Below are 11,676 nucleotides of genomic sequence, written 5' to 3'. Positions count from 1 at the left end.
GACCTACCCCCCCCCACCCCCCCGACCCAACGGGGCAGTTAAACTTAATGGCCCCCGTTTGCCAATCGCTTTATAATAACAGACCAAATGAATTTTAACCGTGACGGTTTTAAACAACGCAGCATTTCAGCGCAAAATGTCAGCAACCCAGTTCGCATGCTGTTACAGTGTCATACTTGTGATTTTGGACCAGTGTCCAGGGCACAGTTTGATTTTTTCCTGTTGTCGTAGTAGCATGAAGCTAGGAATTGTGGATGAGGTCAGGGTTATTAAGTACTAATGAATATGGCGTGAAAACCACAAAATAAATCAAAAATGAGTTATTATGGGTGAGTTATTAGTGAGTGACACTGTTGTCACCAGCATGTTTAGCGTGTTCTGAATGACTACAGTACTATGGTTTCCTCCATCATGCCAAAGGCAATCAGGCGTGTGAATCCCTAAACTGCTCCGACAGGAAGGCTGTGTGTGTCTGCCTATGAATTATTGCCCCCCCCCCCCTCCAGCATGTACTCCTGTTCTATCTGTAATAGGCGCCAGGCTATCATCATGACCCAAACCAACAGTGTTTCTCAGTCCGCTCCGAGGGGACCCACGAACAGTCCACATTCTTGCTCCCTCCCAGCTTGCAATAGCAAAAATATGGACTGTCTGGTAGGGGGATTGGAGGGAGCGAAAATGTGGATCGACTGTGGGTCCCGGGGACCCGGATTGGGAAACACTATTGTACAATATGGATGGATATATTCTTCCTTTGTAGATAGTGGCAAAATTCCCCCCTGGAAGACACTATCTTAAAGGCTCTGGAGCTGTGAATTTTACAGACACATACGCTTCCAGGGATCATGTAACAGAATGATTTTGACGTGAGATTCCTGTTGAGGAGGCACTGATACTGAAACGGGGAAAATGCTGACAATGAATGGACATTTTGCCATCCTCACATTTCCTGTACAAATTTTTCATTTTCCCAGGAAACAGCAACAAAGGGTGGCCTCTTTTGGAAGGCGAAGATGCAGGTTGTCGTTTACAGTGTATTATAGTTAGTGTGGCACAGCCACTACTGGGAGGAGGGAATTACACAACACAAACCATACAAGAGTCTCTACTCCACTGACTCTCCTTCCCACAAGCCCTGCAGATGATAAGTCGGGGGGTCTTTAATCTCCCCACCATGAACATGCATGCCAGCTGTGCTGACAGCAAGAACCCAGCATGCATCTAGCCTCACACCCCCGCTTCTCCCACATGGATGGATGTGTGCTATCCACGTTTGCTCTTCAGCGCCTACTTCCCTGGGATCTTCCCCGTGTCTCGGGATGTTTGCTTGTCTTCTCCAAGGCGCTGCCAAGTACTCAAAATCCACAGAAGCAAAGATGACTTCCTCTCCACACAGGAGTTGTTCTCCGCCAGCTGCTCATGGTTGTAAATCACAGATTGCTGGTGGAAGACGCCTCCATTACCTTAGCACAGTAAAAAAAAAACACATGTAGCTCTCCATTGCCCTCCTATATAAAGCTTTCAGACAGACAGATAATGAGTTGCTAACCAAACTATATCATGCAGGTCATTACAAAATTCAGCCTCCCCTTTGTCACTAATTATGGGAGGTCATGTCAGGTTTTGCTACTACGCATAAAAATGTATTCATTCTTTTCTTTACCTTTCAAGTAGCTGTCTTGTTGAATCTTTATTTTATATTTTAAAAGTTATTTTAGATGAATTTTTATACAAATTACTCAAATGTAGGCTTAAAATGATAGGCCTATGTATTTTGTGCTTTTGAAATGAATTTCAGGTTTGATCACTGTGGTGTAAAACTATCCGCTAGTATGTTCATAATCCCTCTCCTGGGTGGCACAGTGGCTTAGAGGTTAACACTGTAGCCATATAAATAATATAGTCTTTGTTTTCAGCATAATGAAACCCAACTACTACTCACGTGTCCTGTGTTTTCCCAGCATGCAACAGTGCTTGTCATTCCTCAGTCAAAATCAATGCTAGTGAGGCTGAAGATGCACAAATACAGAAAAATGAGTTTTATTGCAATGTGGATGTTTATAAAATCTGCTCAGAAAATACTGGTTTAAAATTCCCGAACATTCGGGAAATAATTTTGTAAGTGCTGAAATCAGACACCCCAAAGGATATTTCCATAGTTGCTTAAGAAGTGCTCCAGCATAGAGAAAGTTATGTTTTTTGCTCAGATGACGTCATACCCCCCCCCCCGCAGAGTGACTGGATATTTCACTTGGACGTTTGGCACGGTGGCCACAAAACATTTCCGACAGCCGACACTTTACAGCTGAAAATTTGCTGTAAGGTCATCTCTCATGGGTCCTTTAATTAAACCTCCTTTAATTAAAGTCTTTCTGATTCTGTTAGTCCGGTTAATGGATTTAATTTCCTCTCCCCTGTGCCTGGACTTTGACCGCTGCGCACATAATTAATTAATTAATCCCATCCGCGGTATTTATGTTTTCAGCGCGAAATTTTGCAGAAAACCGATAACTGCGATTTGATCGTATTCGAATATTCTCAGTGTGACAATCACCTATTAGAGAAAAACGATATTTTGAACAATTAAGGTGTATTTCATGTTGGGCCAAAGAGGTAGCATATGGGTAATAGCAGGGATCTGTTAGGTTGAGAACAAAAATCTTTCTGTCTCTGATTTAGTGATTTAGTCTAAAAGGGCAGCTTTCATCCAGAAACCATGGCATAACAGTGGGAAACGCAGCGATAATACCTCAAGGCAGTTACGGCTGGTACGGCTTCAATGCAGAAAATATCAAACCTATAAGCCTCCGGGATGGATGGGCTCCGCACTCCCGCGACCCTGGACAAGCGTTTGGAGAAAATGGATGGAAGGATGTATAGATGGATGGATGGATGGAAGCTCAGATCTACTCGAGAGGTTTTATTTTACGCGCCTGATGGCTTAATGATAATTGGGTGAAATTATTATCTCTCCATGACGTTTTAATGTTTGCCGCTTAAAAAGGTTAAAGTTTCCGTTGCTGCGGAACTGCTGAAAATTTTGCTGTCGCGATTTATGAAAATGATTTTTGTTAATGTGTAACTTGGAAAATGTTCAACACCGCCTACAGGCACTTAAAAATATATAACTTTCGCCGTTATGCCCTTACGTATAGATAAGGGTAAAAATGGTTGCTCTGGGAATTTAATAAGGTTAAAATGATTAAACATACAGCACGTCAAAGTCCCGCTGTACAGTAATTAGCGTTGGTGATGATGCTTATTATTATTATTACTATTATTGTTGCTCTTTGTGGTATTTAGAGGAAAAGTAATTTATCTTTTCTTTTAGGTAGGAACGCTGCATGCAGAAACAGCAGGATGCATCCCCACCCTGCCGCATGCTCCCACATCCATTCAACGCTGGTGGTTCCAACACCGTAAACCAAGTTCAAACAGAATATTAGATGAAGGGCTCCATCTAGTGGTAAAACTGCAAAACGCCCGCCATTTTTAAATGACATTCTCTTTTGCTGCTGTCAAAGGATCATATTATGAGTTATATTAATGTATGATTAATAATATATTGTTTTATAATGTGTTTATTTCTCTTTCATTTCCCATATTAGTCTTAAGCATGAAAGTGTGCTATTTAACATTTGAGCAGATCACCAACGCTAAATTCACAGACGCACATCCTGTTGTCATTTAATGTGTCCCCCTTTCCCCTGTAATACATGTACCCCATACTTGCAAGGACAAAACCTGAATTATGTTGACACCTCCAAGCAACAGTGCACTTGTGAAAGATAACGGCTGAACTTGTAACTCCTAGTAGGACACTATTTTCATCGCGGATACATCGCCAGCACAGAGCTGATCTGGATGTCAAGTAACCGGATTCTAGGTTTTGCTGTGTGTTCAGCATATTTCTCTCGTACGCTTTAAGCTCCAGTATAATTCAGCGTGCCACAACATTTCTGCTGTTGCGTTCAGACTTCATTCTAGCTCTTGGAACCAAATTTCCCTGTCTGCTGCTATCCCCCCAAATGCAGTGAAACTGAAAGAAAGGCGGGTCTTTGGTGAGAAGGCATGTAAACCGGCTGTTGATGCTCCTTCTTGTCCCTGGTGACCTAAAGTCTCCAGTAGCCCGGGGCAGGACACAACTTGGCCAAAATATAAAGATTTTCGTCAGCATCCACTGTCACGGACAAAAGGCGTTTAACTCATTGGCTGATGCTTGTCAGTAATGCTTGTCATCACCTCTTAACATCCTAACACAGGTGACAAGTGGCGATCAAAGGAGGAAACCTCAGCACAAAAAAACTGAGCATTTTAACCAGATGTTTCTGCTCCTGGTTTTCCTCTAAAGGTGCTATTAACTTTTAATGATGGTAAATAATATCTCTGATCTATTCTTAGTCAAAAGAGACATTTAAAATGTTCAAAGGGAATATACCACAATGTTTTAAAAACGCTACAGCTTTTTAAAATGACTTTATCATGTATTCCCATTCATATCCATCTGCCAAGCCCTGTTCTTGGACAGGCGCACTGAGCAGCCTGTACGCTTCTCCAGGATCCATAAGGCACAAGGCCGAGGTGCACCGTGGACCGGATGCCAGTGCATCACAGTCATCACAGGACACAGATACAGACATGCTCACACGCTACAGGCAATTTAAAGTTACCAAATACCCTAACCACCTGTGTCTGAAACACTACCAAGGACAAACTCCACACAACGCAGAGCAGGTGTGAGATTTGAACACCCACTCCTGGAGGAATGAGACAGCAATGGTTCACAATGCTGTCTTCAAACATCAGTTATTAATATGATATAGCATCATGCCAAATATCAGACTGCATGTCGTAAACAAAGGTGGCAGTGTGTGGCATAGCGAGTTATGCCTCTGCGCCTGTGACGGAAGGTTGCTGGTTCAGGCTCCGACCTTGGCAGAATTGTTACATGCCTGTTGGAGTCAGGAGCAAGGCCCTTAAGTGACTGGAATGTTCCAGGGGCGACGTATGTGTGTGGTCCAGGTTTACCTTACCTAATGTCCCCACAACGTGATAAAAGCTTGTTATTTTGACGTTGTGGGGACCTTTTTTCCAGTCCCAAAGTGCTGGGTACAGTCTAAGGTTGACATTTTTGGGATTTGGGTTTCCCCATATAAATGAATGGACAGCCCCCACATAGATATGAGTATAGGTGTGTGTGTGTGTGGATTAGGTTTAGGACCAAATGTTCCCCACAATGTGATAAAAACCTGTTATTTAGACACTGAGGGGAAGATTTTTCAGGTCCCCACAAAGATCTGCAAATGCAATCGAAATAGTAAAAGTAAAAGTCTCATATTTTGTTTGGTTACTTATGGTTAAGGTTAGAGCTGGGTTGGATTAAGGTCGTCTTTGGGATTAGAGTTTTTCCCCTGGAAATGAAAGGAGAGTCCCCACAAAGACATAAATGCAAACCTGTGTGTGTGTGCGTATGCGTGTCAAGGGAGAGCAAGATGGCACCTTCTGAAGAAGCATTCCTACTTGTACTCATACTCATTTTGGTGGTACATAAAAGATCATTTAGTTTTCAGTGTGACCAACTAAATAGACAAAAATCAGGGGAAAAAATTGTGTTCATTGGAAAATTTCGGATGTGCTAGCAGAATTTGCTATTTGTGCGCCACAATTCCTGGGACAATATTTGAAGATGCACAGAAGCAAACCAACGAGCTCCAGTCAGAGAAGCTGATAGGCCGGTGTCTGTTAGCTGTGAGCTGCGGGGATGGCAGGCCGGGCCGGGCTGGGCCAGGCCAGGCGGATGAAATGCCGCGAGGCTCCGGCGGAGGACGTCCTCCTATTTTATCACCGCCGTCCGGCTGCCTTCCTCCTTCCATTGCTACACCCAATTTAACCATCAATCATGGCTCGCGCTCAGATTATTACACTGTTGATTAAATTAGTAAAAGCAATCACAATCTTCAAGCAAGTTAATTGGGAGAATTTATTTAGCTCCAGAGACAGCTTTATGCATGTTTGATTAAGTATTATAAGGTTTGTTTTTCTGATTTTGCATAATATACCTTTAAATCCTCCACATACTGAACTGGCGCATCGTTAACGACTGTAATAAACTCTTTTTAAAAATGCCTCTGTTTATGATTTATCTGCCAGACTCATGTCTCTTCCACCAATGCCTGGCCAGCTGAGAAATAGGCTGAATGTAATCTTTCGGCTACCCCATAAATCTATACGCTGAAGGTTGCCCTGCATGTCAGGAAAGTTAGTAAGGTGAAAGCAAGTTTATCGGGGAGTGACATAAGCCCTCAAAAAGTGTCACGTAATCGAAACGGCGTGCAGTGTTTGCAGTGCGATCGGCAAGTTCAACCGTCACATTGAAGAGGCAGCTTCTTGCTGATGGGTATCTTGCAAATGAGGGGCATTTAATTTTCTACCTCTTTTATTTCCTACAGCCCAGCCATCTGTTAACAGTTACTGTAACCGGTGTCACATAGATTAACCATCCATCCGCTTTCTGAGCCCGCTTGTCTTATGCGGGGTCCATAGGTCTTTCTTGGAAATCTACGGACGCAGCAAAGGGAATAACCCAGGAGGGAGCCATAGATATGTGTATTATTATATTTATTGCATTTTTGTTAGTAATGCACAAAACATAGGACCTTTCAGTTGACAGTTTAAGTTTAAAAAGTTATAGGACATCAGTAATTATGCGAGGATATATTATGTTCTTTTATGTAATTATGGACATGATTTTGTCTTTTATAATGTCAAAGATAACCTGAGATTAGTGCTTTTGGTTAAAATGTAGACCTACATACCTGAGGGATAATCCTGAAACTAAAATGAGAGCTTGTGCTTCAATTTAATTGAGAACTTTCTGGCTCGGCTGGAACGGCCCAAATTTTACAGTAGCCTGAGATGCAGTAGTATAAGCGGAGGTGACAGGTGTAACGCAGCTTTGTGGCATCTAAGTCCGTGACAAAACCTGACTGTCTGCTCATTAATGTCACTCACTTTAAACTGTATTGACATCCAGGTGACAGCGGGGACATCAAATCGGCGCTGTGTACAGCCAGCGTGGCACCCAGCGACTGCTTGCCTTATTTATCGATTGCGATTGTGGACTAGGGAGGGAAAATCACTGCTGTGAATATTATTCATGGCCTATGAATTTGGAAATTGTTAAAAGCTGAAGCCCTGATACTTGGGAGCTATGGGGGATTTTTACTGGCAGCCCGACAAATAAAAATGACTCTCCCCCCCCCAGTTTTTTTAAGATGCATTATAGTATTGAACCGTTGAGAACGGCGTAGTTTGGGAGTTTCCCAAAGCTAAGCTTCATTTAGACTAAGAAAATAGACGTTACACAAGGCTGTACTTCCAGCAGCTGACAATATTAATAAGCTCTGAGAATGATGATATTTCTTTATTTGTTTATTCTGCATTATTCTGCATGTATTATTGACTTTTATGTAAAGGTCCAATGGTATTCTTGTAAGAATAATTACAGTTACAGTAATAATTTAATTTTTCCTCCACATCACTTTATTTATTGTTTATATATTTAGCGGTAAATACAATATACTGTAGATTTGCCAGTTAGACAGCTTAATTTTACAGTCTTGTTGAGCATGGATTTTTTGTAGCCCATTAACTACAAAGCAGAATGTGGCAAAAAAAAAATTAAGAAATTGTTTCGAATAATGTTTACTGATGCATATGAAAACAATGGTATAGAATAGTTAGGCCTATCTATCTACGCGGTGTGCAACCTCGTAGCCATTTTTTGTCTTTTTGTGTAATGTTTACCCTGCATGAAAAATTAGCGAGATATTTCAAAGGCTACCTTCAGTGTTTGTCTGTTTTTGTTAGGTTTAGTTTCAGACACATTTTTCAAGGGTCCACGTTGCCTGGGAGATCTTCCAGAGCGGCAGTCTAAACTTATAGCACTGAGGCAAATGCACCTGCGAATATCGGTTTCCATGGTAATGGGGGTCCAGACAACAGTGTGCTTCTGTGCTGCAGGGAGCTGTAGGCCGAGCCTTCTTGTTCCTGGGCATTCAGGTATCCCCTTAACATTACACAGCTCATACATAACATTACACAGCTCATACCTAACATAACACAGCTCATACACAGCTCATACATAACATAACACAGCTCATACACAGCTCATACATAACATTACACAGCTCATACCTAACATAACACAGCTCATACACAGCTCATACATAACATAACACAGCTCATACCTAACATAACACAGCTCATACACAGCTCATACATAACATAACACAGCTCATACACAGCTCATACATAACATAACACAGTTCGTACAGTGTACATAACACAATTCAGCTGTTCTGTTTGTACTGACCCTCTTTTATGTGCAGTATGTAAGGAAGCTTGTATGAGCTGGTGCTGGTGAGCTGAGCCTCGAGCTTCTGCATGAGGCCTGCATCTATCACAGGATGCTACGTGCGTGACCAAACAGTTTCAAGTCTGACACAACAGGAGTTCTGCCAGTTTTTACCCTAACATTGGTGTAGTCTCTGCTGAATGCTGATTGGAGGCAGATCTGCTTTGTCATAATAGTAGGATATCAGTAACGCTCTCATTGACTTTGGTTATGTGGTAAAAGTTTATCTAAAGAGGACGTTAGGAAATTTGTGGGAAAAATATACTTTCACTGAGCTTGTTTTCATAACAAAAAGTCCCAGGTTATGTTATTTTCACCATGGCAGTGCATATCTTCAAAGGATTAAAATTAGTGTCGGAGCCTTCCAATGCTGTGACATTTTCCCTTGAAGTCTTTAAATTGAACCTTCTCTGCTGGACATATAATTGAATTTTTTAATGAAAAAAAAAACTTACATGTACTGAAAGAGATGGCAGATAAGTGGAGATATTTATCAAGTGATGTGTTATTAGGAAAGTAGAAAAAAAGGCCCAGTCATACCCAATGCAGAAACGATTTTCATCATAACTGCCATTGCGTCAGCTTTTCATAATGACATTTTCTGCTTTCCTCTGTGAATTTTAATGGTACAAATGTTTGGGCATGATTCGATGCACTTGTGATATTTTGTCACATGTTTTACTGTGTTTATTTAGCCAGAGACCATTTTTGATGCAGCATATTGTAGCTGGTTGCTGAACAGTCAGTAATGTGCTTCGTACTTCTCTATAAATTAATGCTGCTTGTAGATTTGGCTTCAGTTTGACTTCAGCGTTAATTGAAATAAGTCTGAAATGTACATAAACAGGGTATAGTAATGTTGCCCTTATTAGCAACGAAAGAGGAGACTTTCAAGTTTATTTATTCTTATTTACTTGTTTGTTTGTTTTTGTGGCAGAGTTTCACTTACTCTGCAGTTTTCAGCGACTCTCCAGTGCAGCTGAATCACAGAAACTCCAAACATCCTTTGCGATACAAACAGGAAACAGGGCCAGATCATGTGACCGTCTGATCCCATCAGGGGTGTCTGTATCAACAGATGAATAAATGGTGCTGTTCAGCTGATTCTCTGCATACGATCATCTGACGGTGAGGTCAAAGTTAAATTTAATGGATGCAGTTCGAGGAATCCTGCTAGCATTATCTTAAAAGACAAAGTGTGCTACTGCAAATAAGAAAACTCTAGCGACTGAAAAAAAATCTATTATCCAGATATGCACCTGCTTGATTGCTGCAGTGAACCTAATTTGCGTTTTTCTCAATTACACTGAATTTTACAGCTTTGAAGTTAGAGCCACAGGCTGAAGTTCAAAAACATTAATAAAGAAACACCCAGAATTATCTGTGCTCTAATTGTAGGTACCACCACTGCTTTCCTTTGCACTGGTAGAGCCTTGGTTGGGTCATCATTTTCATTCACCATTGTCATCCTCAACTGCTAGTTAATAAATGGGAGATTGTTGTTGCTGATGGTAACACTGCCATCTTGTGTCTAGGAGTGGGATTTTACTGCCGTGCAGGATTTTACCACAACAGTGTGTATTTATTTCTTTACAGCAATTGCCTTTAAACCATCATAAGTGCTGTGCAAGAAACGTTATAGAACTGCACACTCAATGCAGAGTTGTGCTAAGCCAATCATAGAAAGCAATGAGGCAAGCTGGGGAACACCCTAGATAGGATGCACTTTTTGCACAGGGAACAAAATTTCATTGCAAGCAGACACATGTCTACATAGAGACACATGTATTCCTAAATTGTGTGTTTCAGAACTGTGGTAGGGAGCCAGGCTACCCAGAGGAAACCCACATGAACATACAAACTATAAACACAGAACCAAAGGACCAAAGGTCCAGCAACACATCCTTGGAGATGTAATCCAACCGACTGAGCTACATGGTTGATTTCAGTAAAAAAAAAAAAAAAAAAATACAATGAACTGAATATATGTCTGAACTGACAACACTTGTATGGAAAATAAATGAAATGTAACATGCAACAGGTGTGAAATGTCACAAAGGCAGGGGCAGAAATTCATTAAGAAAGCCAGGCCCAATGTCTTGGGGGGACAAGGGGGCAGGAGAGGGCCCTGATGCGAGGGGTCATGTGTCATGAGGGCCCAGTTGAGGTAATTTTGTCCGAGGTCTGGGAATTATGTACAGTGGGCCTGAACAAAACGCAAAAGAAGCCCTTTTGCTGAGAAATGCGGATGTTCATATGTGACGCCAGGCGACTGCAAGATTTACAAATGATATAGTTAGGTGGGAATCAAATGCCAAGGAGGATGAGAATCTCCGGGGATGAGATCATGGACTGAAACAAGGTCAGACTCGCCACAAAGAGAAGCCAGGATGCCAGGGATACGGGAGAAAGCGAAATGAAACGGGGAAACCAGAAACCATCCAAAATCAAGGCCTGAATTACAAAACTGAGTAGGTGGTGAATAATAAGAAATATGTTAATAGATAAATGCTGAATGAATTACAGGCGTGCATGACTGAGTAAGACCATTTGTAGGTGGGCGTGGTCGTGAAGGATGCGCGCGCCTGCGGCAGGTAATCCGCGAGGTATGAGCTGGACCGGATGTGACACAATGCCCTTATGTCGATATAAAGGTCTGTATCCATTTGATATGGGTGTGCCGTAGCTCACGCGCCTTAATGTTTAAATCCCCCCTTACTGTAATTATTATTTGTACGACAGATGTAAGCGCAATGATAAATAATCAGCCTTTAACCCAACTTTAATACTGTACATTTAACTTTTAGTGTACACCTTTTTTTAAAAAAAATAAATAAATAAATAAAATAAAAACCTCACCCACACTTTCTACTTTCATGCTCCGCAGGATATTAACACAAAATGTATCGTGTTCACAAAATGACTCACCCATAATTACTACATTCATCTCTTTTACCGGTTAGCCCAGTGCTATAGTACAGGAATATATTCCCTGTAATAATTTTTTCTCAACGCACGGTAAATTGACATGTTACGAAAAACAAACGATTATGCGAAATGGTCATTTTAAGGCTGCATAGTAACGTGTTTATTTGTAAGAGTTAGAGTTTTAATTAGACGTGGATTTTATTAGTGTTACGTGCGTCCTAAAATGACGGAAAATGAATGTTTGGTGTGGGGGTCTATAGGAGCGATCGGCCGGCTGCGGCTCCCCGAGTCCGAAAGATCAGTCTGTGTCTTTAAAAAAAAGCCGAAGTAAA

General features: G+C 41.5%; 1 long non-coding RNA gene across 1 annotated transcript; it reads right to left on the bottom strand.

Moving 5' to 3' along the window:
* Nucleotides 1–518: 518 nt before the first annotated feature.
* On the bottom strand, nucleotides 519–2,938 carry LOC125746432 (uncharacterized). Its single transcript, XR_007398964.1, has 3 exons — nucleotides 2,798–2,938; nucleotides 1,943–2,009; nucleotides 519–1,463 (listed from the first exon to the last, which is right to left on the bottom strand). It is a non-coding gene; the product is annotated as an uncharacterized LOC125746432 (long non-coding RNA).
* Between the last annotated feature and the right edge of the window lie 8,738 nt (nucleotides 2,939–11,676).

The sequence above is a fragment of the Brienomyrus brachyistius genome, chromosome 7 (genome assembly GCF_023856365.1).
Source record: "Brienomyrus brachyistius isolate T26 chromosome 7, BBRACH_0.4, whole genome shotgun sequence".
NCBI classification, from domain to species: Eukaryota; Metazoa; Chordata; class Actinopteri; order Osteoglossiformes; family Mormyridae; genus Brienomyrus; species Brienomyrus brachyistius.
The sequence above is the reverse complement of the archived record's forward strand: the minus strand, read 5'-3'. Positions and strand labels throughout refer to the sequence as shown.